Below are 26,389 nucleotides of genomic sequence, written 5' to 3'. Positions count from 1 at the left end.
TATAGGTACTCTTAACCACATATGCCACTGTGCACTTCAAAAGCGGCTGGTCTACACTGAACTTCAAAGGTATTAGTCATTGTTTGCACAAAATATATATTGAAATAATATTTTTAAATATTGGGTTACATAAAATATATCATTAAAATTAATTTCACCAGTCTCTTTTGTTTTTTGTTTTGGTTTTTTGGTTTTTTAAGACAGGGTCTCATTATGTAGTTGAGACTGACCTGGAACTCACTATGTAGCCCAGGCTGGTCTGGACCTCACAGCGATCCTCCTGTCTCAGCCTCCTGAGTGCTGGGATTACAGGTGTGCACCACCACACCTGGCTGCCCATTCTATCCTTATGCATTTACCCAAAAGAAATGAAAGTATATGTCCATACAAAGAATGAATGAATATCATATCATATGTATTTGTGAAAGCTCAAACTGTAAAAGTGGAATTGTCCATGAACAGATGAATGGATAAATAGATGATGGGCACTGTTGCTCAGTGGAATATTACTGTTCAATAGAAGGAAAAGACTATTGAGTTGAGGCATGCAACAAATGGGTAAATCTCTAAATAATTATCTCACAGAAGCTAGCCAAAATGGTACTAGCCATATGACTGTAACTTTTACAAAATCAACCAACTTTTATAAAACATTTTTACTCAGAAAACAACTTTTTACAACAGACAAACAATGGAGCAAAGCCACAGCTGACCTGTAGCCATTCTGTAAGAAGAACAAGAAATAAAGATTTGCTGTTCGGAGAGGCTGAGACGTTGAGATTGCTTGTTACCAAGCAAGACTGATCGATACATAAAGTCTATTGTAGATTATAAAATCTCATAAGGCAGAGAATAGCAATGTGGAAAGTATAAAATATTGAACCCTTGAAAAGATCAAGAGCCCTCTGTGCTTTAGAGTCCACCTACATCATAGGATAGAGGCGGGCGTTGGGGACTTAGTGCTGGTGTTGAGAAATGGGTGAAGATTCTTCTAAAAGCCAGCACTGTTCAAGAAGGCAAAAAGTGAACTTTGGCAATGGGATTGTGGGATGATACACTGGGGTGAGGTATAAGGGTATAAGGTGTATATATCAAAGAAGGTAGGGAAGGAGTAATGCATACGTGTCTGTAGTCATGGCAGTTAGAAGATGAAGAGAGGAAATGCAGAGGAAGTCAGGTACATCCAGCTGAAAAGGGTGGAAAAGTGTTCCTCATCTCAGCCAGCCATGCTTTCTCTGAAAAATGACAGTGCTGTTACTTCTTCCTCACTGTTCCTGTCACCTCGTATTTTTTAGTCAGAAAGTGGGACATAGCACAATCTGGGTTTTGATGAATGTTTCTGTGGTCCCAGGTGCTCAAGGAAATGAGGCCCATGTTTCTGTCTCTCCCAGAGAAGAGATTCTGTTTAGGTTGTTTGGGTGCCTGGCTTTTTCCCCCTGATATATTGCCTCAAGTTTCCCTTTCTATTTTAACCCAGAACTTTTTAATTCTCAGATCTATTCTTTCCTCTTCTGTCTACATAATTTCTCCCAGGCCATATAGCACACCCTGAACTTTGTATACAGCACTTTTCTTTCTGAGAGAGTGGTTAATTTGATGTCAGCAACTCCAGACACTTCACTGAATATTGAGATGTAGGTGGCAAGAATTTAAATTTATACCTAATAACCAGCTTGGTTTCTTAAAAAATACTTTAAAGACTTTTTTTTTTCAAAAGAAAAACATGTATCTAATTATGCACAAGAGAAATTTGCTCAGAATTAATTCACTGGGAATTGAACTGAAAAAAAAGGTAAGGATGTTAATGATCCTTTAAAAAATAATTCCAATTAGAAACACTAATTATAGGGACGCCTTTATATAACACGAGACACAGTTCTCCAAGGCATGGGGAGGAGGGCCGACTATGAAGTCAACTTGCAGGAACAAAGTTTCTGATTTATGATGGAATGTGTGTGAATGGGAAATTAATTTCCTTTGAGGAGATAACTGCCCGGTTCTGGCAATGATTTGTCTGTTTCTGGAAAGATCACAGGTCATAGCATGGTGACCATTTAGTGCTAAGGTTTGAACTTAGGAAGGAAGGAAGGCAGGCAAATTCCCCTCTGATCCTAGCTGTCAGCTGGGGGCTTCCAGGAGAGGCAGCTGCACCAACGGCCTCTGCAGGGAACAGGAGCAAAGCAAATGATGGCAGTGACTTCTGTCTGAGCGGGAGGTGTCTCCAAACTTTTTCCTCCTCATACCTCACCCAGACTCGACGAGGACAGGCAAGGACCAGGATTAGAATGAGACAGCTGTGTTTTCTGACCCCTTATCAGCATTGTATTTACTATCAGCAGGCCAGAGAATGAAGTCAAGGTGCCCAATTGTGTTTTTCAAACCACGGGGCTGTGATGTAGTTTGGACTGTAAATGCTCTACAGAAGCCCATGTGTTAAAAATCTCTGGAATGGAGCTGTCGTGGGTGGAGCCTTTCAGTAATGGGATCCATTGGGAGGAAATTGGGTTATCGAGGGGTGTGACTTTGAAGGGGACAGAGGGGTCCCAGCTCCTCCTATCTGTCTCGCTCTTTGCTTCCTGGATGCCAGGAGGTGAGCGGGCCTCCCCTGCTATGTGCTGCTGCCAGGATGTCCTGTGTCCTTTGAGGCCCAAAGTGGTAGGGCTCAGAAACCCTGGGACTGAAACCACTGAAACTGTGAGCCAGCTTAATTCTTTTCCCCTGTAAGTTGATTATCACACCAAAGGAAAGCTAACAGGTTGCAACCCATCTTCTGGGTTTTGAAATCAAATGAACACATCTAAGTATGTATTTTAAAGAACTGGAATAAACTCGTATAAGAAACGGGGAGATAGATCTTTTGCAAAAGGGAAAGGGACCAAGAGATGAGAGAGGGGGGAGTGAAAGTGTTGTAAAAAGAATGTCGATGTGTTTATGTCCATCAGTTCCTCGTGATGAAAGTGATAATTTTGTGCTGCAGATACTAATTAAATAAAAAAATTTAAGAACAGAATAAACTAGACAACACCAGACTCATCGGATATGCACACGAGCAGTTTCACAGGTAGAATTGTGTCCCCATCCCCAAGTTCATATGTTGAAGTCCTAATTTCCAGTAGCTCAGAATATGATCTTGTGTGGAGGAAAGGTTTTTAAAGGAGTAATTAAGGTCAAATGAGGTTATTGATGTGGGCCCTAGTCCAATACAACTGATGTATTCATAAGAAAAGGAGATTTGGACACAGGTACGGTGGACCCTTGAGTTATGAACAGCCTGGAATTTTAGTTTTAATTTATGACCAAAGTCTTGAGTTACCACTTGAATGCTGGTTGCTTATGCTTCCAGATGGTCTCAGATAACAGATTTAACCCTTGAGGAGTTCTAGAAGGAATATTACAACATCCTTTCCTGTGTGGGGCTGAGAAATCCTGGGCCAGTGTCTCCCTAAGGACACTGAGATCTGCCTGCGTACAGAAGAGAGGCTTAGAAGGCTGTGTAGAGGAGCCTGAGCATTCAGTTGACCAACTTGAGTTACAACCAGCCCTCATGAACAAATTGAGTTTGTAAGTTGAGGGTCCACTGTACTCTCAAAGGATAGACCGTGTCACAACACAGAGATGAGACAGCTCTCTGTGAAGCCTTGGGAAAAAAAATCAAGTCTGCTGACACTTTGATCTTAGATTTTTTTTGTTTCCAGAATCATGAGGCAATAAATTTCTGTTGCTTAATCCACCAAGTCTGTGGTACTTTCTTGTGGTAGCACTAGAAAAATAATACAAGGGATAAGTATTATTTGGTAGAATTTTAATTTTGATTATAGACACAAGTTTTTAGAGATCTGTAGCTTAAGGTGATGGGGAAACACTGGCTAGAATGAGCCTTCAGTGTTTCCATCTTTAGGGAGAGACCATGGAGGCCCCCTGTACTCTTCCAGATGAGGACAGTGGAGACAAGAAGGGGACCCTTGCTGCTAGAGCACCAAAGGGCTCCCCGTCTCCCCTCAGTAGAAAGAGGAAACTTTAGCTTGGCAGAGGGAAATCTTATATCTCATTTGTGAAATTCAATGTTTCTGTTTCACCAGGGCAAAAAAGTGTGTTAGAACAAAGCAACAATCCAACAATATGTAAGTGGAACTTATTCATATTGATTTTCTTGAAGGGAGCAACTTATTACCCAGTGACCTCAGCCATTTGGAATTCACCCAGGAGACTAGAAGAAAGGAAGGGAGTTTATCAGTCAGTAAGATTCAATGTCATAAAATCCATGCCCTGGAGTTAACCTTCCTTATTCACAGAAAAGCTCCTCTGCCCCTCCCTCAGACTCTTTATTCTTATTATAGGTCCTAATGGCTTACAAAGAAGTATTATATTAACTTTAAAACATTTTGAAATGTATTGCATTTGTTGGTCAGAGTCAGGAGTGGATTTCCCCTTTAGTTAGACTAAATTCCTAGTGCTGGGGTGATTGTCGAGGGCCCCTACAGAGCTGGATTCCTTAGAAAGTTATTTTGCTTTCCCTTTATTTTCTGTTCAAAAATTAGAGCAGTCTTTTAGGTACAGTCACAGAGATTCCTGCTCTGCTGGTGAGATCCTTTACATTTTCATGCATCTGAATAAAACAGGGTCCTTCCAACTCCTGGAAGAGTCTCCATCTTGCATCTGCTCAGATGAAGAAGCACTGGTACTTTCATGGCCGAGGGCAGAAGCATCCAATCCCAGCTCCATGACCCAACAGGGCGGGCTTAATGAGCCCATCTCTTTTCCATCTTCCCTGTAGATTTCTTGAAGAGCTTTGCAAGCATCCATGTGCTAGATTTCTTCTGTGCAATGAAATCTATGTCTCTGGACCTGGTCCATGCATCTCTTAGTCCTTGAATACAACACTTAACAACATGAATTTGACTTTTATTCCAGAAAAAGGGAGAAAAAAAAATCACAAATGGTGAGGAAAAGTGGAGCCAGATTTTCTTCTTTCTTTCTTTTTTTGCAGTACTGTGGGATTGAGCCCACAGGTACTCTGCTACTGAGCCACCTCCCTCCCCTTATTATTTTTTGAGATAAGGTCTCAAGTAGGACACAGACTTGTGTTCCTCCTGCCTCAGCTTCCTTGTGTTCTGGAATCACAGCCCTGCATCATCATGGATGGCTAACCTGAAGCTCATAAAGGGGAATTTGACCAAGGTTCTTCCAGAACTATCAACCAGAATTCCAGCATCCTGTGCTTCTATTCTGATGTGGCATATTTTAAGCACATTTATCATTTGGGCTCCTTACCTCACAGCAGACCGGAAACAGCAAAGGCAAGAGTGCTGCTGATACAGCCAGTGACAGCTAATGGACTAATAAGAACAGTGATAACCAAACTATTAGAACTGGATATAAGGACGTGGGAAGATGTCTTCTATTTAGTGTGGGGTGGGGATGAGGAACCCATCTCACCTACCTCAGAGGCCCTTGAGGGAACTGCTGTGTTTCACATCCAGGTGATCCTGTTGAGCATTCAATAAGACAAGCTAGGGCAGGACATCAGTGAGCAATGGTAAAGTTTCTCTCCTTCATCAAACTTTAGCTAGGGTCCCCTGAGGCTTTGACCTCTGCTGTTGTTCTTGCCTAGCCTCTCTAACTCAGCTGCAGCGAGTATCCTGTGCTAAATTAGTTTAGACAAGACCTCCCCATATCTAAGTTAGTTTAGACAGGACCCCCCCCTCCCATATCTGATGACCCTGGCCTGCTGTTTCGTGGGTTTTACAAGTTCAGTTATCTTAGTGACTCCTCTTAGTACACAGATCCCCACCTACTGACTCCCTCCCACCTAAGTTCCCAGCAGTCTTTGTTGTCCCGGGGGCCCAGCTCCATCTCTCTCCCCTATGCAAGAGACTTGACATCAGTGCAAAAGTCCTAAACTCTTCCTCACCATGTCTCACAAGTGTTGGAAAACTTTTTTCTTTCACAGTGATCAAGACAGTGTCTTTGAGGCATCTTAAATGCAGACACTTGGGCTGGTGGCTGTCTGGTCCTAGGAAGAAATGTAGGTACTAACTCCCAACCATTTTCCTCCAGGCAGTGCAAATCTGAGAGAGGAGCTAGGATGATTATCATCTTGATTTGGTTTATCTCCAAAGTGGGGTGTGTGAGCTATTTATTGACAAGGGTTCCCACCGAATGTGTCTCTTGGTGTGGGCTGTGTCCCTGGAAGAGTGTTCTTTTTCTAATCTTTGCAGAGGGACCATCAGTTCACCAAACTCCACACCTATGGGGTTTCTCCTTCTGGGATGTTGCATTTAAACATTGGTCAAAGATGTGGTTTGGAAAAGTAGGCAGAACACCAATAGAAGGGAGGAGGAAAACAGGGCAAAGGATACATTTGGCCTGATGCTTTTAATACGAAATAAACTCTAACAGGAAGAAAAATAGGTGTCTTCAAGTTGAATCAGCTACCAGCCAGGCCAATGGTTTTCAGATCTCAGTATGTACCAGTTTCCTAAGCTATCCCCAACCTGGGATTGGATCCAGTAGCCCTGGGCCCAGACCCAGGGATCTTTGTTTTAAATAAATATGTAATTCAGGCCGTCAGACCACACTTTAGAAATCACTGTTTTGAAAGAATACAGAATCCACTTAAGGAAAAAAAAAAACCCTGCTGTTCTGTTTTATGGAAACAACAGTAGGCAAATGTTGGTTGTCAAAGACAAGACCTCTGTGGTTAGCTGGAAGAAGAGATGTGAGCAAGGATGGTACTCTGTCATTATGCATAATCAAGCAATAGGAATCTAGAAATTGCTGGAAGCTTCTAGAAGGTGGAAGAGGCTTCTCTCACAAGAGAGGAGGTGCCTAGCAACTTGGTAGAAGGCCAGGTTCTGAGGAGAAGATGGATGAGGCAATATTCCCACTGTGGGGGGAGGGTGCAGAGGTAAATAAGGAGCTTTTTGAGAACAGTGATATTGGCTATGTGAGCTTGAATTGCTTACCATTATGGATTATAATGCCCATTGTCACCACTGAGACCTCAGTGAGTTTGATGCACAAACTGGTCTTGGACTAGCAGGGCTGCAGTTTGGGTTTACTGAGAGGCCACAAGGGTAACTGAGAGCCTTGGTTAAGAGGCAGGAGTCAGCAGAGGCCAAAGGCAGCAAGCCCCAGCTCTAAAGGGCAAAGGAAGTAGTGAGTCCTCTCTGTCCGTCACACTGCTAGAGCAGTAGCTCCCTGCCTTCTTTCTTCTGACACATCTATCAGGAAAGAAAAGTTTAGAGCATGAACACCCAATTTTATTTTACGGAATTTATTTATAGTCATGCACAACATCGTGACACTTTAGCCAACAACTGCCCACATATACTGTGCTGTACTTATCGTTATTGTAAAGTAGCCATTCATTTATTTTTAAAAGTTTGCTGTGAAGCAGAATGCTATTTATGCCATCACCTCAGATGTCTTGTGTTTACTACAACTCTTGATTGCATCAACAGGCCACATGAGCGACTGACCCATACGATCCTGGCTTATGTAAGCACACTCCATAGCATTCCCATGAAGACAGAACTGCCTAACAACACTTTCTCAGAGTGTGTCCTCGCTGTTAAGTGTGAAGGATGGTATTGGTTGATTGATTGCTTTATTAAACCATGGTCTTTTTTCTCACAGAAGAGCTACAGACCAAATAAAGCCAAGAAAAGGGTCATCATCCTTTGACTTGAGCTTAGAATCTGAGAGCCTTGCTTTCTTTTCCTGTTCTTCTCATGCTATTATAACGAGATGTTACTGACATTAGAAAACATGGAAAAATAGAGAGTTAAGACAAAAGGGCGAGGGACTAGAGATTTTAGCTCAGTGGTTCTGCAGCCTACCTCACAAGTGCAAGGTCCTGAGTTTGATCCCCAGTATCCCACCCCCCCAAAAAAAGATAGAAGAGAGAGGACATCACATTTAAAGTTCTAATAATTTCCCTGTCACTTGGATGGGCTGAGTTGGGTAGGGTACCATATTATAAAGCCAGCTGACCCTTTCAGGTGGGGAAGGACAGGCCTGGGTGTTACATGGAGGGCAGACACTTGGGTCATTTATTCATGTAAGTGAAGAAAAATTATGGAAGAAAGCAAGACTCTATGCTTGGGGTCAAAATAGGGTGTTTTTTTGTGCTTTTCAGGCTTTCATCTGTGGATGTGTGTGTGGGAGGGAGAAGTATAGGAAAAACACCCCAGGTGTAAGCAGTTTGGTCACTGATTGAAAGAAAAATGTGCAACAACGACTTCCTCTGTGTAAGCAACCTTAACACACCCAATTCTTGGTCTTAGAGCATGGAGTTCTAGGCTCTTGTTCAGGAATCCCTGGATTCTAATGGAGATAAGAGGAGGAAAGAAGAAGAGTCCACACCCGAAAAGGACAAATGTAACGCCCTTTACTAGGACTATGGACCCTGACACTTGCTCTTTATTTTTTTTTTATTGTGATAGCATGTACATTTTCCATTGTAACCATTTTCAAGTGCATTAAGCATCATAACAGTGTTGGGCAAGTGCTATCACCATTTGGATCTAAAATGTTTTCATTATCCCAACAGAAGTTTTGTACCCATTAATTGATAACTTCCCTTATTCCTCTACTTCTTTGCCTTGGTACTTTCTACTCTACTGTCTGTCTCTGTGAATTACGGGTATTTCAAGTAACTGAAATCTGTCCTTCTATGTCTGGCTTATTTCACTTAAGGTAACTTTTGTAAGTTTCAGTTACATTACTTTGCATATGAAAATCTAGTTGACCTAGAAATATCTGTGAAAGAGACTGTGTTTTATTTCCCATTGAACAATTGTGACCCTCTTGCAAAAAAATCAGCCACATAAACACGGATTTACTTTTTTTTAATCTTTATTAAATTTACTGGTACATATTAGGTATACAACACAGTTACATTCATCACTGGGATCTTGTACCTATACATGACTCATCAGGTTCTTATTTTTCCCCATTCCCCAGCCCTCCCCTCAGCCCCTTCACCCTGCCCTGTTTACAGAGACATTGTTTCCATGTTTTTCCTTTTCACAAATTTTTTCTTTTCCCTTTTTCCCTTTCCCCTACCCCTCCCACTTCCTCTTTTCTTTTAGACTTTTCTTCCTATTACTCAATATCAATTATACATTTTAGTCCTTATTTACACTTTTACTTTTTCACACCACAGAAATTATTCGGTATTTATACATGGGTAACTTATTAATTTCGCTTAAGAGTATGGCCTCAGTGTGCTTCCACTTCGCTATAAATCTCGCTAGTTTCTCATGCTTTGTGGCGTGTAGTACATTATCAACTCCACTGATCTGTGCATCCATCCAGTGCCACACTGTTTCGATCACTTCTCTTTTGTAGTAAGCAAATTGAGAAACATTTATCTTCTAACTTTCAATATTGTTTTGGTTATTCAGAAACTCATTAAAATTCCATATAAACATAAGGACTGTGTTTTATTCTTTCCATTTTTGCAAAAAACAATGTTGGAATTTTGATAGGGACTGAATTGAATTTGTGAATTGCTTTGGGCCCAGCTCTTGTTTTTGTTTCTGGACCACTACGACTCTCAGGAGGGCTTCTCACCTCATCTAGAGGCACCAACTGTGCTTCCTGAGCCACTGCTCTACTCTGTGTCCGTGTGAAGTTTGGAGCGATGAAACCATTCAGGACACCCAGTGTCTGTTCTTTCTCTGAGAACTGGCTGAGTACAACACTTGAAATAGCAGTGCATCTCTGTCTTGTTGTCTCAGCCCAGAGACCACAATTTAAGATCCACTGTCTTAGTGGGCTAATGAATCAGAACCCAATTGAAGAGTTGCAGTTGGACCAGCAGGGTGTTTTTTGTTGTTGTTGTTGTTGTTTTTGTTCTTGGTACTGGGGATCAAACTCGGGTCCTTGTGCTTACAAGGCAGGCAGCGGAACCACTGAGCTAAATTCCTGGCCCCCAGCAGGGTGTTTTGAGGCTCAATTGGAAAGAAAACATTGAACAAACTCTTAGCTTTCCAGTAACTCTCCCACTTTTGTGGATATATTTTAGTACACACACACACACACACACACACACACACACACACACACACGGGATGCATTTGGTTGCATGTAACAGATTTATTTTTCTCACATAATTACAAGTTCAAAGTTAGGTGGCTTCTGGCATTAATTCAGAAACTCAAAGAGATTTTAAGATGGCATCCTTACAGTTTTTCTTAAATTTCACTCATGATCTGAAGATGGTTTTAACACTCCAAATACCACATCTACATTCATAACAGGCAAAGATGGAGGGATATCCTAGAGCTTACAAGAACACAGAAGCTTTCCTGCAGTCCCCCAAAAGACTCCCTGTTACATGTTGTTAGTTAGAACTGTGTTCCATGGCTACCTGTAGTAGAGAAATATTTGAGACTTTGTGGAACAGGACTGTCATGGTTGGGTTCAATTCCTCTTGATCTATTGCCTGGAGCTGGGCATATCGTCATCCTAAATAAAATTGGGATTATTAGGCAAGGAATAGAGAATCAGAGTATCAGTGTAGTCCTATAGGGAGATACACTTATGTAGTTCTTTATTATGTTTCCTTAAACACTTTCTGCCTCTCATGGGCCTATTCTCATTCCTGGTATTCTAAGGATGTCTGAAGTTGTCTTCTCTATTTATCTATTGGGCTTGGAGAGTGGTTGAGTATTCAACAAAAATGGGATGATTTTACCAGCATACAGGCTGTAAATTTGCTTTCTGCAAGAATATGTGCAAGGCTAAACTAAAATCAAAATGGATCAAGATATAAAAACAGAAACACTTAATCTACTGGAAGACAGAATAAGTAAAACTCTTGAAGACATAGGTGTAGGCAAAAACTTTATGAACAAAACTCTGATCAGACAGGAAATATTACAAAGAGTCAACAACTGGGATCACATCAAATTAAAAAAGCATTTGCACAGCAAAATAAAACAATAGAGTGAAGAGACAACCCACAGAATGGGAAAAAATTTTATCAACTACTCCTCAAACAAAGGACTGATATCTAGATATATAAAGAACTAAAAACAAAACAAAACAAAAAACCCAGCAATAGACCTCCCATCCTCAATTCAAAGACCTAATTCCAAAATGGGATCTGAAATGAATAGACATTTCTCAAATGAAAAAGTGCAAACAGCAAATAAATATAGCAAAAAATGTTCAATATCACTGATCATTTGAGAAATGCAAATTAAAACAACACGGAGATTCTATCTCACTCCAGAAAGAATGTTTCATCATCAAGAAATCAACCAATAACAAATGCTGGCAGGGCTGTGGGGGAAAAAGGAACCCTTCCCCATTGTGGATGGAAATGTAAACTGGTACAACTACTGTGGAAATCAGTTTGGAGAGTCTTCAAAAAAATAAAACTAGAGATTTCCTTTGTCCCAGGCATTCCCCTTCTAGGCGTCTTCCTGAAAAAGTTAAAAGCTTCATATCACAGTGAAACTTGTATAACCACCTTTATAGCAGCACCATTTATAAGATAAGAGCTAAATCTTGGGCATACCTCATATGCTATCAACAAATGTATAAAGAAAATATATTTGTACACGATGAAGTACTACTCTGCCATAAAAAAGGATAGATTTGAGTCATTTGCAGGTAAATGGATGCAAGTTGAGACCATAATTTTAAGTGAAAGAAATAAGACATGCAAGTTTAAATATAACACTGTTTCTCTTGTGTGAGAAATCCTAAGGATAAACAAGGAGCAAAATGGAGCATAGATATTGGGAAAGTAGGAAGAACATGTTCAAATGGGAAGGGGAACAAGGGAGGGGGAAGAGGGGAGGAAGGAAGGGAAAAGGGATTACAAAGCAAAGAATGGAAGAAAAAAAAATGGAAACAAAGCTTCCATGAATTGGAAGGGAAAGAGGGTTGAAGGAGGGTAGGGGAATGAGGAGAAAAACAAGAAGAATTAAGATATATTATGTTCAGGTACAGATTCCCTATGATGAATATGAGCTCCATACATGGCAAATATGTACTAATGAGAAATGTTTCAAAGTACAACCCCCCCCAGTAGTATGTGCAAGGGCGGGCTGGATAGACCTTGGCCACGTGTTGGTTCAGTCTGGTTAGGGTAGGGTAGAGGAAGCAGAGTGGGCACTTCCTGTCAGGCTGCAAGCAGAGTGAGCAGGATTGTAGGCGCTGTGTCTTTAAGGCTCTAAGATCATGCTGTTCATGATATGTTTCTTAATTACATCCTTTACATGTTGAAATCACTCTCTTTTTCTTGCCCTTTAGGGGGAAAAAAAGCCATGTTTCCAAAAAGCATCTCATCAATGATTCAGTCAAAGAAATACCATTAAGGAGAAGACAAATAGAAAAAAAATTTCCCCAATGTTATATTGGGGCAGATTTCAACAGTTCATTTGTATTTCAAAATGTGAATATAAATTAAAAGGCTAAATAATTGAAAGATAAAAATAGTACTTATTTGACATTAAAGTCAGTGAATCGATCACATTTGCAGAACATAGAGAGTAAAAAGTGCTAATTTATGGCTAAGTAATTAAACAGGGAGACAGATGGAGAATCAAATGAGTTTTCTTCACATCCGAATTTGCATACTGTTGCTGATGGAGCACACGCCCATTGCTCTGCACGGTGTCCTCCAGCATGGGAAGCACACGGAGAGCTATTTATGTCAATGTCGCTCTAGCTTCCCCCAGAAAGGAAAAGGAGAAATACACGGAGTCATAGACTTGGATAAATACAGTCCTCAGTGAGATGTTGTCTCTTATTCCTCTTTCATTCATCTTTTTGTATCCATTTCATAACTGGAAGAGGCAATTGTCAAGCATTGAAATTCTATGCTACGCATATAGCAGAAAACACTGATGGTCTAGGAGTCAGGAGACCATCTAATTCCAGCTTTCTCAGGAACCGGTGGAGTGACACCAGCAAAACTCTTCTTTCTAGTTCTCAGTTGCTTCATTTGCCCCAAGAGTCTAATGTTGCCTAGATTAATTTAAGGCAATATGGCGGGATGGAGGAAGCAGAAAGCCAGGGCTCTGCTTTGGATTTGGATTGAACACCTACTGGCTGATCTTGGATAAGTTAGTTTAACCTCTCTCTGTTGTTAACAACTGGGTAATCATTTCAAGGGAGGCCCTTACACTAGTGCCTGGCATATAATAGGCACTTCTCAAATGTTAGATGTTTCTTCTGTGATTCCTTTCTGTACTAAGTTGGATCCCAAACACTGCAGCACCAACAAAAATGAATGTGTGAATGAATAAATAAGTAATAGTAATATGGCCCATTCTGGTCTCCTGGTTTTCTCCAAGAGCACCAAGCAAAATTTCCTGAGCCAAATAGGTACTAAAAAAAAAAAAAAAAAAATCAAGTTTTACAGTCAGCAAATTGCACACTAAAAACAAGAAAAGCTCATGGAAAGAACAGGGTTAGGAACAGTTTTCTCAGTGCCTTAGAACTTCATAACAAGAGCACAAGTCATGACAAAGCTAAGAAAACAATTGAACAATTAAAGAAATGCTACTGAAAATAGTTCTTTACTTTCAAAAGGAGATGGTCTGAGCTTCTTTTCTCTATTTCTCATGGTGCTGACGGATGAATGTTTTCTGGTCTGCTGGTTATGGACTGAATGCTTTTGTCTCCCCAAAGGTTCTCTGTTGAAATATAATCCCTAATGCAATGGTCTTGGAGGTGGGACCTTTGGGGAATGATCAGGTCACGGAATGTAGCCCTCATGCAGGGGATTAGAGCCGCCTTATAAAGGGACCCCAGAGAGCTCCCCATTTCTCCCTCTCTTTCTGCCATGGGAGTATGGAATGAGAATTCAGCTGTCTGCAGCCTGGAAGAGGGTACTCAGCGGAACCTGGCCATGCGGGTCCTATGATCTCAGACTGTGAGACGTCATTTCTGTTGCTCACAAGCCAGCCGGTCCGTGGTATTTTGTTAGGGTAGCCTGAGCTGACTGCCTTATTGGACAGGATGGCTCCACCCCCAGGTTCAGTTCTTCCCTCTTTATCTCACCCAAGACCTCAGCAACGAACTTCACGCGAACACCGGAGCCCAAGTTTCTCGGTGATGTGGACCAGCAGTCACTCCCTGTGGCATCTGCACCGTCTTCAGTTGTCTCTTCTGTGTGGCCACTGGGATTTTCTCTTTCTTTCTTGCACACTGAACCCTACATTTTAACAGGATTTAAAAGAAACTTTACATGTAAGGCAAAGTACCAGGAACTTTATTGAGGAAGGTTTTTGACATTCTCTCTTGTCGTTGTTGCTGCCATCTTGTCAGCAGTATTGCCTCGCCCCCATTATTAGTTTTTAAAAGCCTTTTGCTAAGAGAGCCCTGCTACTGGAATAGGATGAGCATGAAGCTTATTATGTTCAGCCAATCACACTTAAGAGCAGAGGGGCGAAGGAGAAGGACTTAGTGAGGAGAGAAAGTCTGTGTACATTGAAAATACAAGTTTGTGCCGGCTCTCCGGGGCTTGTCAGTTTCTTAGCATCTTCTCCAACATACAGTCTAGACACAGGGGCCAAGTGATTGCTTTAGGACAAGTTACCCAGTACGTGAATTTCCCAGTACGTGAACTGCCTTTGTCCTCTTCTTTGTTTATCAGCACCTCGACAGTTGGCTGGATCATGGAAAGACATGGTGGAGAATGCTTCACAAAGCTAATCGCAATCATTAACATCTCAGACGGAACAGTGAGTGGAAAGATACAGGAACTGGCGGAATAAAAGTCTGAATGTTTACAATCTCCGGCGTTGTTCTTTCTCTTGCTCTATACATACAAATTTGACAACTGCATCTGAAACCTACAGGGACCATCTGGTCACTAAAGGGAGTTTTAAATTCTCTTCTGTGGATCTCCAGGGTTCCTTATGAAGTCCTCAGTGAATCCTATAGGAAATAATGCATCTGTTTACCTATTCAACAAATATCCACTGAGTACTGGCCACACGTCTGGGTTTAGCATGGTCCTTGGGAGAAAAGGATCTGCAGGCTTTCTGATTTTCAAGCCTTCAACCAGAGCAGCTCTGCTGCTGTCTGTTTTAGAGCTGAGGCATTTTTATCTGCTTGAGGAAAACTTGACATCCTCCGTGACACAGGGAATGCCCTAATTTAAAAGAAGTGTTTATTACGCGAAGCTATTTAGGGGCTGTGATCTAATAGATCCAAATGAGCTATACATCAGCACGTTGATGTGTAACAGGTATGTGTGTTTTTCAGGGTCAGCTACGTGAAGCTGCTGTAACAAACGGCCCCCACATCTCACTGAAGCGCAGCGTGAGAGGTGCATCTCCTGCACACTGTTATGGTTTAAGTATCTTTTCCCTTCAAATGTTGTGTTGAAATAAATTTATTTATTTATTTATTTATTTATTTGGTACTGGGGATCGAACTCGGATCCTTGTGCTTGCAAGCAGGTGGCGGAACCACTGAGCTAAATCCCCAGCCCTGTGTTGAAATTTAATTGCCTTTGTAGCAGTGTTACAAGTTGTAGCCTTGCAGAAATGCTGAGGTCACGGGGACTCCACCTTCGCGACTGCATTAATGCATTTACTCCGGGAGTAGATTACGAAAGTGGGTTGTTAGCAGATATGACCCTGTATTGTTTGTTCTTTTAGATGTCTTCATCTGCCCTTCCACCATGGGATGACAGGGCTTAGAGGCCTGCACCAGATGCAGCCCTTGGAAGTGAGCTACACAAATTCCTAATAATTACAAATTCTGTGGTATTCTGTTATGGCTACAGAATGTAGACTAAAACACTGGGGTTTCCAATGTATATTTTCTGTGCCTCCATTTCCTGTATCATCCTACTTTGGACTCGAGCTGACAGAGTCAGCCTCTATCTGGAACATTGCTAGTCCCTGGCAGGAGTAGATGAAGGACATGGTGACTTCTGTTGGCTTTTACAACTTCTGCCTGGAAGGTAGCAAATTACTGCTGTTGACTCCTCATTGGTTAAACAAGTTAAGTGGCTTCCCCCACCCCATGCCATTGGCACAGGCATATATAATCTTTCCACAGGGAAGGACAGCAAATATTTGGAAACAGTAATGAAAGGTGCCACTATACACAGTAAATGTTTGCAATTAAATCTCTCTATACAATAAATCTCCCAATGCATTATCTGTAAACCAAGCTGTCTGATCAGAACTTCATGATTGTGTGCATGTTTGTATTATTGGAAGACCTCAAATAAACTTAAAATAATTTCAAGATTCTTGTTGCCACAACCTTGTTATAACTTCCCCTAGCAGTGTGTAAACAAACACAACATCCACCCCTCAGCCCTTATCTGGTCTGCCTTTTCAAAACGTGTCATAAAATGTTAGAAGGAACATTTCTGGAACTTCTAAGGATTAAGAAGAAACTTGCATCAGCAGAAAGCCAGGCTATAAACCCCCCAGGAGTTGACAAGCTTAGTTCCAGAGCCAGAGTGTATAAAACAGGGCTTTAAAAGTACCCTGGAGCCATTCTATCTAAAACAAATTGTCTGCCAACAGGAAGCCTCAAAGGGGGATGCAGAGGATGAAGGGATGAGATGGATTCCAGCCTCCCATGAGGATTTTCTCAATTGAAACAAGAGCAACTTATAGAATCAAGAGGAAGGAAGAAAGGAAGGGGGGTGGGGAGAGAGAGAGAGAGAGAGAGACTTATTAGAGTAACTGGATTATACATAGGAAAGATGCTTCTTTGTACAAGAATGATTCATAAGTGAAAGCTGTGCTTGGACTTGGCAATGTGGATGACAAACACTATAACACAGGTCATCAAAGCTGAAATATCTGGATATAAATTTTGTCTTTAGGTATGGTTCATATACTATTACCTGAATTCACCCCCCCCACTCCTCTCTCTTGTTTTATTCTCCTGAGTCAGTTGCACCCACCCAGGTTTTCTTCACCAGAACTTTGACTTTTTGATCTGCCTTGCTGAGCTTTCAAACAGCTGTTGAATTCCTATAATAGGAAAAAGTCCCTCTTTGTTACTTCTGTGGTTGCAAAGACAAAATATTGGACACTCAAAGTGGAAGGGGAAATAAGGTTTCTTTGGCACACAGACTTTAAGAGGTTTCAGCTCCTATTTGGCTGGCTCCAAGGCAGGGTGGCGTGGCAGAGTGGCATCGCAGAGCAGAAGGCAAACAGTGGCAGCAAAAAGCAGATCGTGGCCAGGGACAAGGGACAGCAGCAGCCCTTTCTGTCCCTTAGATTCTAATCCAGACTACCAGCCCTTAGGGTGAGTAGCACTCACACCCTTAATCCTAGCACTGCACGGTGGGTGAATCAATCCCAGCGTCATGTCTGTGATCCCAGCATGATGCAGCCTGGATCCAGCCACCTCCAAAAAGCCCCATATGAGGCTTTGATGGGGGACACCAGACACAAGCTATACAGCCAAGTCTTAGCTGCTGGCCTGGACTGTGTGGCTTTCTCCTCTGCAGCTGATGGGGCCTCTGTGAGCTCCCCGCAGGTCTTCTGGTCCATAACCTGCATGGTTCACTGCTGGCAGTCAGCTACCCCATCATCCCTCTGTGGGGTGTCAGCAGATAGCAGAACTCAGCCAGCTTCTCTCCCCATAGACTCCCCTCCCCTCTGATTTTCAAACACACTTCACTGCACCTGCCACTGCATTCCTCCCCACTGGACACTTCCCCACCCCTGGTGATCTTTAGCAGTTGAGCCGTTACTGGTGACAGGGGTTATCCTGGTCCCACCTTCCAGCCCAGCCATTCCCTCTTTGTCCAGCAGACTGTAGATAAAGGAATCACAGCTTCCTGTCTCTTCCTGGGTTGCCTGACCTCTCTCATTAGTATGTAAGCTTCTGAATCCTCCACGAAGCAGACACTGAAATGGGATCAAGCATGTGGAGATTTTATTAGGGCCAACGATTGTGAGCAAGTGTAGAGGGCCTGGAAAATGGCAGAGAGTGGTCAGACTTTGCAAGAAGGAGGGAGGAGAGGTTGGATGGCAGTGACCTTGATCCCTATACAGGCTAAAGGAGGTCTGGATGCCAGGTAATCCCGAGCCAGTGTTGGGGGCTAGAGGGGCCCCATCTCCAGGCAGGACCTGCCATGTAATTGGCAGGGTCCAGGGACAAGTAAATATTCAGGGCCGCTTGTTTAAAAATTACTAAGCATTGAGAGATGGCGGTAACCAAACGAGCATTAAATAGAGCACAGGTCCTTCTGAGCTCGGGCTGTGTGACTGCAGGGCCCCATGGCCGTGTGAGCTGCTTCAGGACCCCATTGTGTCAAGTCACTGCCTGGGGCCACCTGTGGGAGGTGTGATCCGGATTTTAGCGCCCAGCAGCCGGGCTGCAGACAATTATGCTTTCTGTGGTTGGAGGCCTGTGTGGCACATTCTCATGACCCCCGCAGATGGAGAAGTACATTCGTTTTTGTGGTTTTTGCTTTTTCCCTCTTAAGAAAGCTGAGACTAAACACGTTTTCTTGAATTCCCAAGCTCACACTTTACAAATGTTCTGGGGTTTTAAGCATGGCGGAATCTATCTGTATTAATGCTATGAAGTAGAGATTACTTTAACTTTCCCCTTCAGCTGGTGACCCTATGTACCGTTATCACTTACCGAAGGGCTGGTCTCTTCCCTTCCGGTTTAAATGCCCATGTGCTGAACAGGAGCTTCCCCTAGACATACGCATGGCAGAGAGTGAGAAAGGAGCCATTTGGGCCTCGTTTCAGCTGGGTCCCCAAGGTAGTGGGTGCCATGGCTCGTGTTCCACACGGAAACATCACGAGGGGCTGAGAAAGGGGGCGTCTCGAGGTGTTTCTCCGCCCTAAATGTAGGGTGCAATAAAACTAGGATCGGAGTTATAGAAAGTCCTTTTTCTTTCCTGCTTCCCTCCATCCCCCTTTCCTAATAGCCTACCCTTCTTAACTTCCATTTTTCCCTTCCTTTCTTCCCCCTCTCCCTCCCTCCCTTCCTTGCTTCCTCCTCCTTCCTCCCTTCCTTCTTTCCTTCCTTTCTTCCCCTTTCAGTACTAGGGATTGAATCCAGGGAGAACTGAGCTACTTCCCCAGCCGTTTTACTCGTTCATTTTGGTACAAGTTCTTGCTAAATTGCTCAGGTTGGCCTCAAATTTGTGATCTTCCTGCCTCAGCCTCGGGCATATCTAGGATTTGAGGTATATGCCGCTGAGCCTGACATAGAGAAGGGAGTTTCCTTAGAACGAGACATAGGGACTAGTTGGTGGCTGTTTGCGCTTGCTCCTAGGACTAGGGAAAGAAGGTCGCATGAGACTGCCCAGCGAGCTGGCCATGCCCTTCACCCAGTGGGGAATGCTGTTGCTTGGCTTTTGACTTATGCCAGAAAAAGCTTAAGCTCAAGAGTCTGTGCATGGCTTCTTGCTCTGCACAGCAAGGGGAGTGGACTGTGGCCCCGTGTGTTTCCCCTGTCCCCCTCCAGCTGTGCCCTCAACACTCTCCACCTGCTCTGAGACTCACAGACGCTTACTTCACAAGGCCAGCCTGGCTTCCTGTCCCTTTGCCTTTCGCCATTGGTAGGTTCCAGCCAGAGCGGAGGGCGGACAAAAAGAGAGGTTGGAGCTCTCTGGTGCTATGTGAAGATATGGAGAGAAAGTCCCTACTGGGTGCCATTTGTGCGATTGATGCTGTTCTTGGCCACCGTCTGCACTGCACTTGGAAACTCTCCTTCCTCTCTCTTCCGGGCTCAGAGCGTGAGGTGCTCTTTGCTTTTCCTGGCCACGGAGAACTTCCTCTCCGTCTTTTCCTCTCCACTTTATCCCTATTTTTATTAATAGTCTCCTTGCTGACGCATCTTCTACTTCCCTTCCGAGTCTGCCATCTGGTTCCAATGGGAAAGAACCTTAACATGATGCTCTTGCATCTTAGAAGAAGACATTTGGCTTCTTTTTATTTTTTCCCTAGTTCAAACTGTTATACACAACAGAAAACTTGGAAATTAGAGACACCCTGCAGGAAAGTTGGAGGGATCATTTTAAGTAATTTCCTTTTCTCAGTCAAATGCTCAGTCCTTAAGTGGACTCCTTTAGGCACAAATTTAACTATATACTGTGGACTCCCAAATCCCTCTCTTTGGCCAGTCTTCCCTTCTGAGTTTTGCATATCCAAAGGCTTGTTTTTCTTTTTAATCCAGACTCCCACACATGCTAAGCACTCTACAACTAAGCTACACTTTCAGCCTTTTTATTGTCTACCTGACATCTGTTAGAACTTCTAATCCGTAGCCCCCAGCCACTCACCATCCAGAGCTCCATTGCACCATCAGATGCCTTCTTGTCATGGTACCTAACCATTCCAGCTGCCCGAGCCCTGAGCATGGAGTCACTGGCTGTGGACTGAATATGTTGCTCCATATTAATATACTGAAACCCTTACCTTAACGGGACAGTACTAGGATGGGATGCCTCTGAGAGGTGATTAGGCCATGATTTAGATCATGAATTGGAATTAGATCATGGGTGGGTGATCAGGTCATGAATTAGCTTATGAGGAGGCTGGAGGGCTCTCAGGTGCCATGTGAAGATATACAGTGAGGGTGCCACCTATGAACCGGGAAGGGGCCTCCAGTGGACCCTGAATCTGCTGGTGCCTTAATCTTGGACCACCCAGCCTCCAGAATGTGAAAAAAGAATGTTTGTTCTTGAAGCCACCCAGCCTGTGGTCTTTCGTTATAGCAGCTCAGACTGAAGAAAGCACTCTCGTTACCCCTTTTCTTCACCTCCCACACTGATTCCACCTTCAATGGGCGAAGACATCAGAAAGGAAGCCGTCAAGATGCGTGTACTCAGCTCTGTGTTGTCTTGGCCTCAGCTGGCAACGTTCAAGGGTGGGGTCAGAAAGAGCAGTAGGTGAAGGAGCCTCTCGGAAGATGGCTTCTTTACCCGTCCATCTGCTACCCGGGCTGAGTGGGCTGAAAAGCAAGGTCAGCCAGGACTGATGCTAGGAGCCCCATGCAAGATTTCCCGGGTGACTTAGGTGTTTCACCGCACTGTGACTAGGTCTGGAGACGAAGCTCCCTAGCGCTTGGGGAGGAGACAGTGAGTGTTCTAAGAGCTAGCCAGGCAGAAGTGGCCTGGCCTTTTATAGCTCAGTTTCAAAAGTCACATTTCATTGACTGCACGCAGACCTTTCCGTTGAAAGAGGCAAATGATTTCGGGTCCTCCAGTCAGACTATCTCCCCTGTGCAGTACCCGACATAGTCAAGTTCCGGACACATGGCAAGTGTATGTTGAATGTGAGAGAAACTCAAGCATGGCTGAGCCAAGTGCGCCGCACACACATCTCCTAGCAGGCTAGGGAATACTCAGAAGTTTGAACATGCTCACTCTCATGAATTGAGCCGGCTTAGAGCTGGCTAAAGGACGTCCCGTTCCTCCTATCCCTGCCTCCATCGCTAGCCCAAAAGATCAACCAATCATATTATGCTCTGTATACAGTGTCCCGCCCCTTGCTCTTTGACTATATAAGCGGTTGCTCCGCCTATTAAAAACGGAAGCATTCTAGAAACCTCCCTGGAGCCGGCTTGATGATTCCGCGCCTCACCCTCCGGATCTGAGCTTCAGAACCAGAGTACAGACAGACAAACAACAACAGTGAAATACACAAACATTGTTCTAGTACAAAACTATAAATACTGCATCTATTCTATCGCCTGTGGATAATCACTGTTAAAATACATTGCTATGAATTTTTCAATATACGGACAATATGTGTATGCATTCTTTTTACTCTGTGATTATGTCTAAAAGTATTATTAGCATTATAATAAAGTATTATAACTTTCCCATGCCCATAAATATTCTTCTACGGCACTACATGGCTGTGTAGTTACTACTTTTGGAAGTACTGTATTTTACTTACTTGATCTCCTAGTGTTAGACAAATATTTTGCTATTGTAATGCGCAATGAACACACATTATCCCTCCCTCACCTGTGGGGAATACATTTTGAAGACCTTTAGTGGATGCCTGAAACGGAACTCTGTATTTGTACTGTGTGTATTTTTGGGGTGATTAAACACCAAAAATCAAGAAATCAATTAAAGCAACAAAAAAGCATAATCATAGGGATGCACTCTAATAAATGTGATGTGAACGTGTTTGTTCCCGTGTGTGTCTCTCAAAGTATCTTATACTGTACTCGCCCTGCTCATGGTAATGCAGGGTGATACGGTGCCTACGTGATGAGATAAACCAAGGCAAATGAGGTCGATACAGCATTGGCCTACTACTGATTTTCTGCCGATGCACTGGAGGAGGAGGAGGTGGAGGAGGAGGATCTGCTCCAGGCGATCTGGAATCATTTTCCATTTACTATTTTCAAACTGCAGGTGGTGGAAACCTCAGAAAGCAAAACTGAAAGAGAAGGGGGAACTGCTGCATGCCTTTGCACATTTTAAAGGAATTCTTTCAAGGATCAATTCCTAGAAGTCAAATTGTAGGGTTAAAAAAATGCACATTTACAAGATCTTTTATATATATGCATATAATAGGATTTTCTCATTTCTGAGGAGCCAAAATTGAACATTCAATAAAATCCTTCTTGTGTATCTTAAGTTAGATTTATTTTCTTTAAAACAATAAAGCATAAATGTATTCTTTAGTCTAAATATTTGCTTTTATGGTTTTTGCTTTGTTACAGTTGGTATTTCAATAAAATCAGTACTGCTTCTGAAAGGAAATATCAGGAGGCTTTCTAAAAATATCACATCATTGCAGAAATGTTCAGATTTGAAAATGAAATGTGTCCATAGTAATTGAATCCCACTGCAAACCAATTCATCTTAGTTCCAAATAGCAAAGAACATTGCACGGCAAGAGTCGTGACTGTAGCACGGTACCCATGACTTTGGCAAATGCGATCGAATGCAAATCGGGAGCTTAGAGGTACCACAGAGGAAATTCAAATTTTAGCTTCAAGATAGTGATACACATTTAGTCTTTTAGAGCATGGTCATGTGAATTTTAACGTTGCTAGGGGCCATTCTGTCTATTATGACTTGGACAGAACCATGTACTAGAAGCTTGGTTTCCAGTGTGGCAGTACGGAGGTGGTGAAACCTCTAAAGGTGGACCATGATGGGAGGTGGTGTGGTCATTAAGAGCACTTGAAACCCTTGCTTAGTTCAACAAGAGCAAATTATTACAGAAAGAACTGATCCTGGCCTTTGTGTCTCTCTTGCTGTGTGACTGCTGTCTTCTTCTTACTTGGGATACTGCCTTGATAGTCACCTGCTGTGTTATTATATAGCATCACTAGAGGATAAATGAGTGTCACCTGAGTTTGGACTTCCAGCCTTCAAACTGTAAGTTACAGAAAGCTCCTTTTGTTACAGAAGTATTCATCCTCAGGTATTTTGTTATGGCAACAGAAAACAGACCAAGACACTGTTTCTTGCAACTTTGCACAACTTTAGTCATATTAATGATAAGTGCTATTCTGATGCATAATCTGATTTAAATAATTGCACAATAAAATGCAATTCTATATTTGGTTTCATGGCATCTGATATTTAGTCTGTCTATTGTAATGTCTATTTCAAAAGTAACAGGAAGACATCCTGTAGGACATCTATGCACCTATTTCTGTATCCATTATCTATCTATCTATCTATCTATCTATCTATCTATCTATCTATCTATCCTCCTTAGACTAAATGATATTAGTGGAACAAAATATCAAAGGCTCCAACTGACTAGATTGAAGATAAAATGTTTATAGTAGTTTTCATCAGCAGTACTGTAGCAGCAGCAGATTACTGTTCTGGGGCAGGGGTCATCTTCAGCGACATTGTCATTGCTACTGACACCAGCCTATAATGAGCACTCATGGGATGTTTGCTCAGAAGAGGTTTCCAATCATGATTTTATTTATTTATTTATTTATTTTGGCGTGTTCACTTTCCACACGTCCTTTTTCTGGGCCAGTTAGAGAGTGGCATTGTGAGCGGTTCTTTGAGATATTTCAGTCTTGTTCTAGCCACAGCTTTGCCTACTTGAGTATGTGACCATGGGCTCAAACCTTGCCTCTTTATTTTTCATCACTAGTACCTTGGGGACATTGGTACTTTCTGCTAAGTGTTTCTCTGGATCTAAGAAGAACAAGAAGGAGGAGGAGGAAAAGGAGGAGGGGGAGGAGGAGGCGAAGGAGGAGGAAGCGGTGAAGGAGGAGGAGAAAGAGAAGAAAAAGACAATGAAGAAGAAGGAGGAGGAGGAGGAGAAGGAGAAAATTTGCACATGAAGAATTTGTGAGTTTTTCGAAAGTAAATAAAATCCTTTTATGCATCGTTAAAAAAAAATCTAAAAATTTTCAGATGTGAAATTGGTTTATTCCAATTCACTCAGCAGATTTAGGCAACAATTGTTTCCTTAGACCAAGGAAATTTCTATTATACCAATATATTTGTTCTAGGACTTTGGGGCCTTGAATTATCCAAGGATTATCTCCACTGAACTTAATGTCCTGGCTGGGTGGCATCCACAAAGTGTGGAGGTATTTGGGCTCTGAAGGACCACAGTGGACACTCAGAGCTATCTATACTCTTTCCTCTTGTGTTTACGTGGTTCAGAGTCCCCTGGGAAAGCATTTGACTCCAGCTGCTGACTTGCATTCATAGCTCATGATGCCATGAGGCCCCGTGTCCCAGGTGTCCCAACCACCTGGGAAGATTTTCAGATGTTTCTGTAGTTCCCCACACAAAGGCTCAGCCCACGTCAGTGCTGTCTCATCCTACTCAGAGTCTACATGCATTGTGAAAAATATTTACAGGATATTTGAATTCTTAAAATTCTAGAAAGTCCAGAAGATCATCGGTAGCATAAATAAATAAAAATATTTCACGGTCTTGGTTCATGAATAGGGTCTCTCCCTGGCCCCCTCCCCCCGAGAATTAACTTTGTCCCTTTCAGCACATTTCCTTGGAGATGTTTCGATCTTGGTGCCTGGGTTTTCTTCCTTGATGGTCTTCAGCGTTCTCTTAGAGAGAAGTGCACATCACTGGTCAGTCACTAAAGCTTTATTTGCACCCATTTTCTGAATTAAGGTGGCCCTCATTGAAATCTTTCTTTTATTACATTTTTGGTACAGGTCTGGACTCTGAATTTTCTATTATATGTCTTGATTTCTGTTTGTGTGAGCTTGATTGTGTATAATCTTTACTGATTCTTTTTTGAGATTGGTTTGTATTTTAAATATTGTGATCCTGATCTAAAAAGAAGCTTTGCTTTCCACACTTATTTTACTTAGACCTTGGGGGACTCACTTATCTCCTTGTTATATATAGTCTCTTCTACTTGTTATATTTTTTTCTCCCAGAAATATTATTCACAATTTCTGCAAATTCTATCCATTTGCTGATGGCTAGCTCTTCAAGCTCTTTTGAAAGGGTTCTAATCCCATCCATGAAGGCAGAGCCCAGTTACCTCCTAAAAGCCTTACCTTTTACCTCTATTGCTTTGGGGATTAAGTTTCAGCATGAATTTTCAGAGGAGACACAAGCATTCAAAGTGCAGCAGCAGGGCTGGGGATTCAGCTCAGTGGTGCCACTGCCTGCTTTGCAAGCTCAAGGTCCCGAGTTCAATCCCAGGTACCAACAAATAAACAAACAAACAAAAACCAAAGCGTAGCAGTTGGTTGCATTCCACACAAAGGCCCCAGAGGACCTACTGTTTTCCTAAGGACTGAGGAACGGGCCTGCAAGAGGAACACGGGCACACTGAGAAAGCCCAGGGAAGGCAGTCCCGGGGTCTCAATAGATGATGTCCCTGCAGAATTGAGCTCAATGATATCGATGAACATGCGACAGGATCCTGAACTAACAGTGGCCAGTTGGCAGGGTTTAACCCACTGAGAGCCAGGTGGGTGTGGCTACTGCGGTGACAATCTAAGTCAAGTGGCAGCCAGGGAGGGCTACTCCACAGAGAGCTGTGGATATCAGTCCCTTTACGGAAGGATTGTCCGCATCGTCACTGTGCACACCTGTCGTAAGATGGTAACGTCCTTCCTCCCAAAGACCTGGTTTTTCCCTTCAGTCAGTGGGTTCCAGTCTGGAAACTGAGAAACTCCATGCCTCAGGGGCGTCCTCTCCCATGGTAAACAGGGCTGAGCTGTGTCACCAGTACTGACGTTGTAGAAGAGATATGGAGTGCCTTCTCAGGCCAAGCCACGAGCACGATGCTTCTGCTTTGCCTTCTCTTAAAGATCACCGCACTTGGGAGAGCCAATTGTTACCTAATAAGGGCACACAACCACCCTTCAGAGAGTTTCAAGTGTCAAGGCCTCCTGGCAGCAGCCAGCATGAGCCTCCCCACCACACTTCTTGGAATGGAATCATCTAGCCGCACTGAAGCCTTTAGCTGACTGTAGCTCCAGT

General features: G+C 42.8%; 1 long non-coding RNA gene across 2 annotated transcripts in view; it reads left to right on the top strand.

The window, feature by feature from the left end:
* The window catches only part of LOC104851441, a 19,471-nt gene extending 4,738 nt beyond the window's left edge, over positions 1–14,733 (top strand). The window contains exon 3 of one of the 2 annotated variants that reach the window (XR_777224.1): positions 14,624–14,733. This is a non-coding gene — a long non-coding RNA (uncharacterized LOC104851441). Of the gene's footprint in view, positions 1–12,273; positions 12,346–14,623 lie in introns of those variants that run through there. The other variant, XR_777225.1, reaches the window with a different exon arrangement.
* The last annotated feature ends 11,656 nt before the right edge of the window (positions 14,734–26,389 follow it).

Source organism: Fukomys damarensis, unplaced genomic scaffold, assembly GCF_012274545.1.
Source record: "Fukomys damarensis isolate Sample0158 unplaced genomic scaffold, DMR_v1.0_HiC HiC_scaffold_24, whole genome shotgun sequence".
NCBI lineage: Eukaryota > Metazoa > Chordata > Mammalia > Rodentia > Bathyergidae > Fukomys > Fukomys damarensis.
The sequence above is the reverse complement of the archived record's forward strand: the minus strand, read 5'-3'. Positions and strand labels throughout refer to the sequence as shown.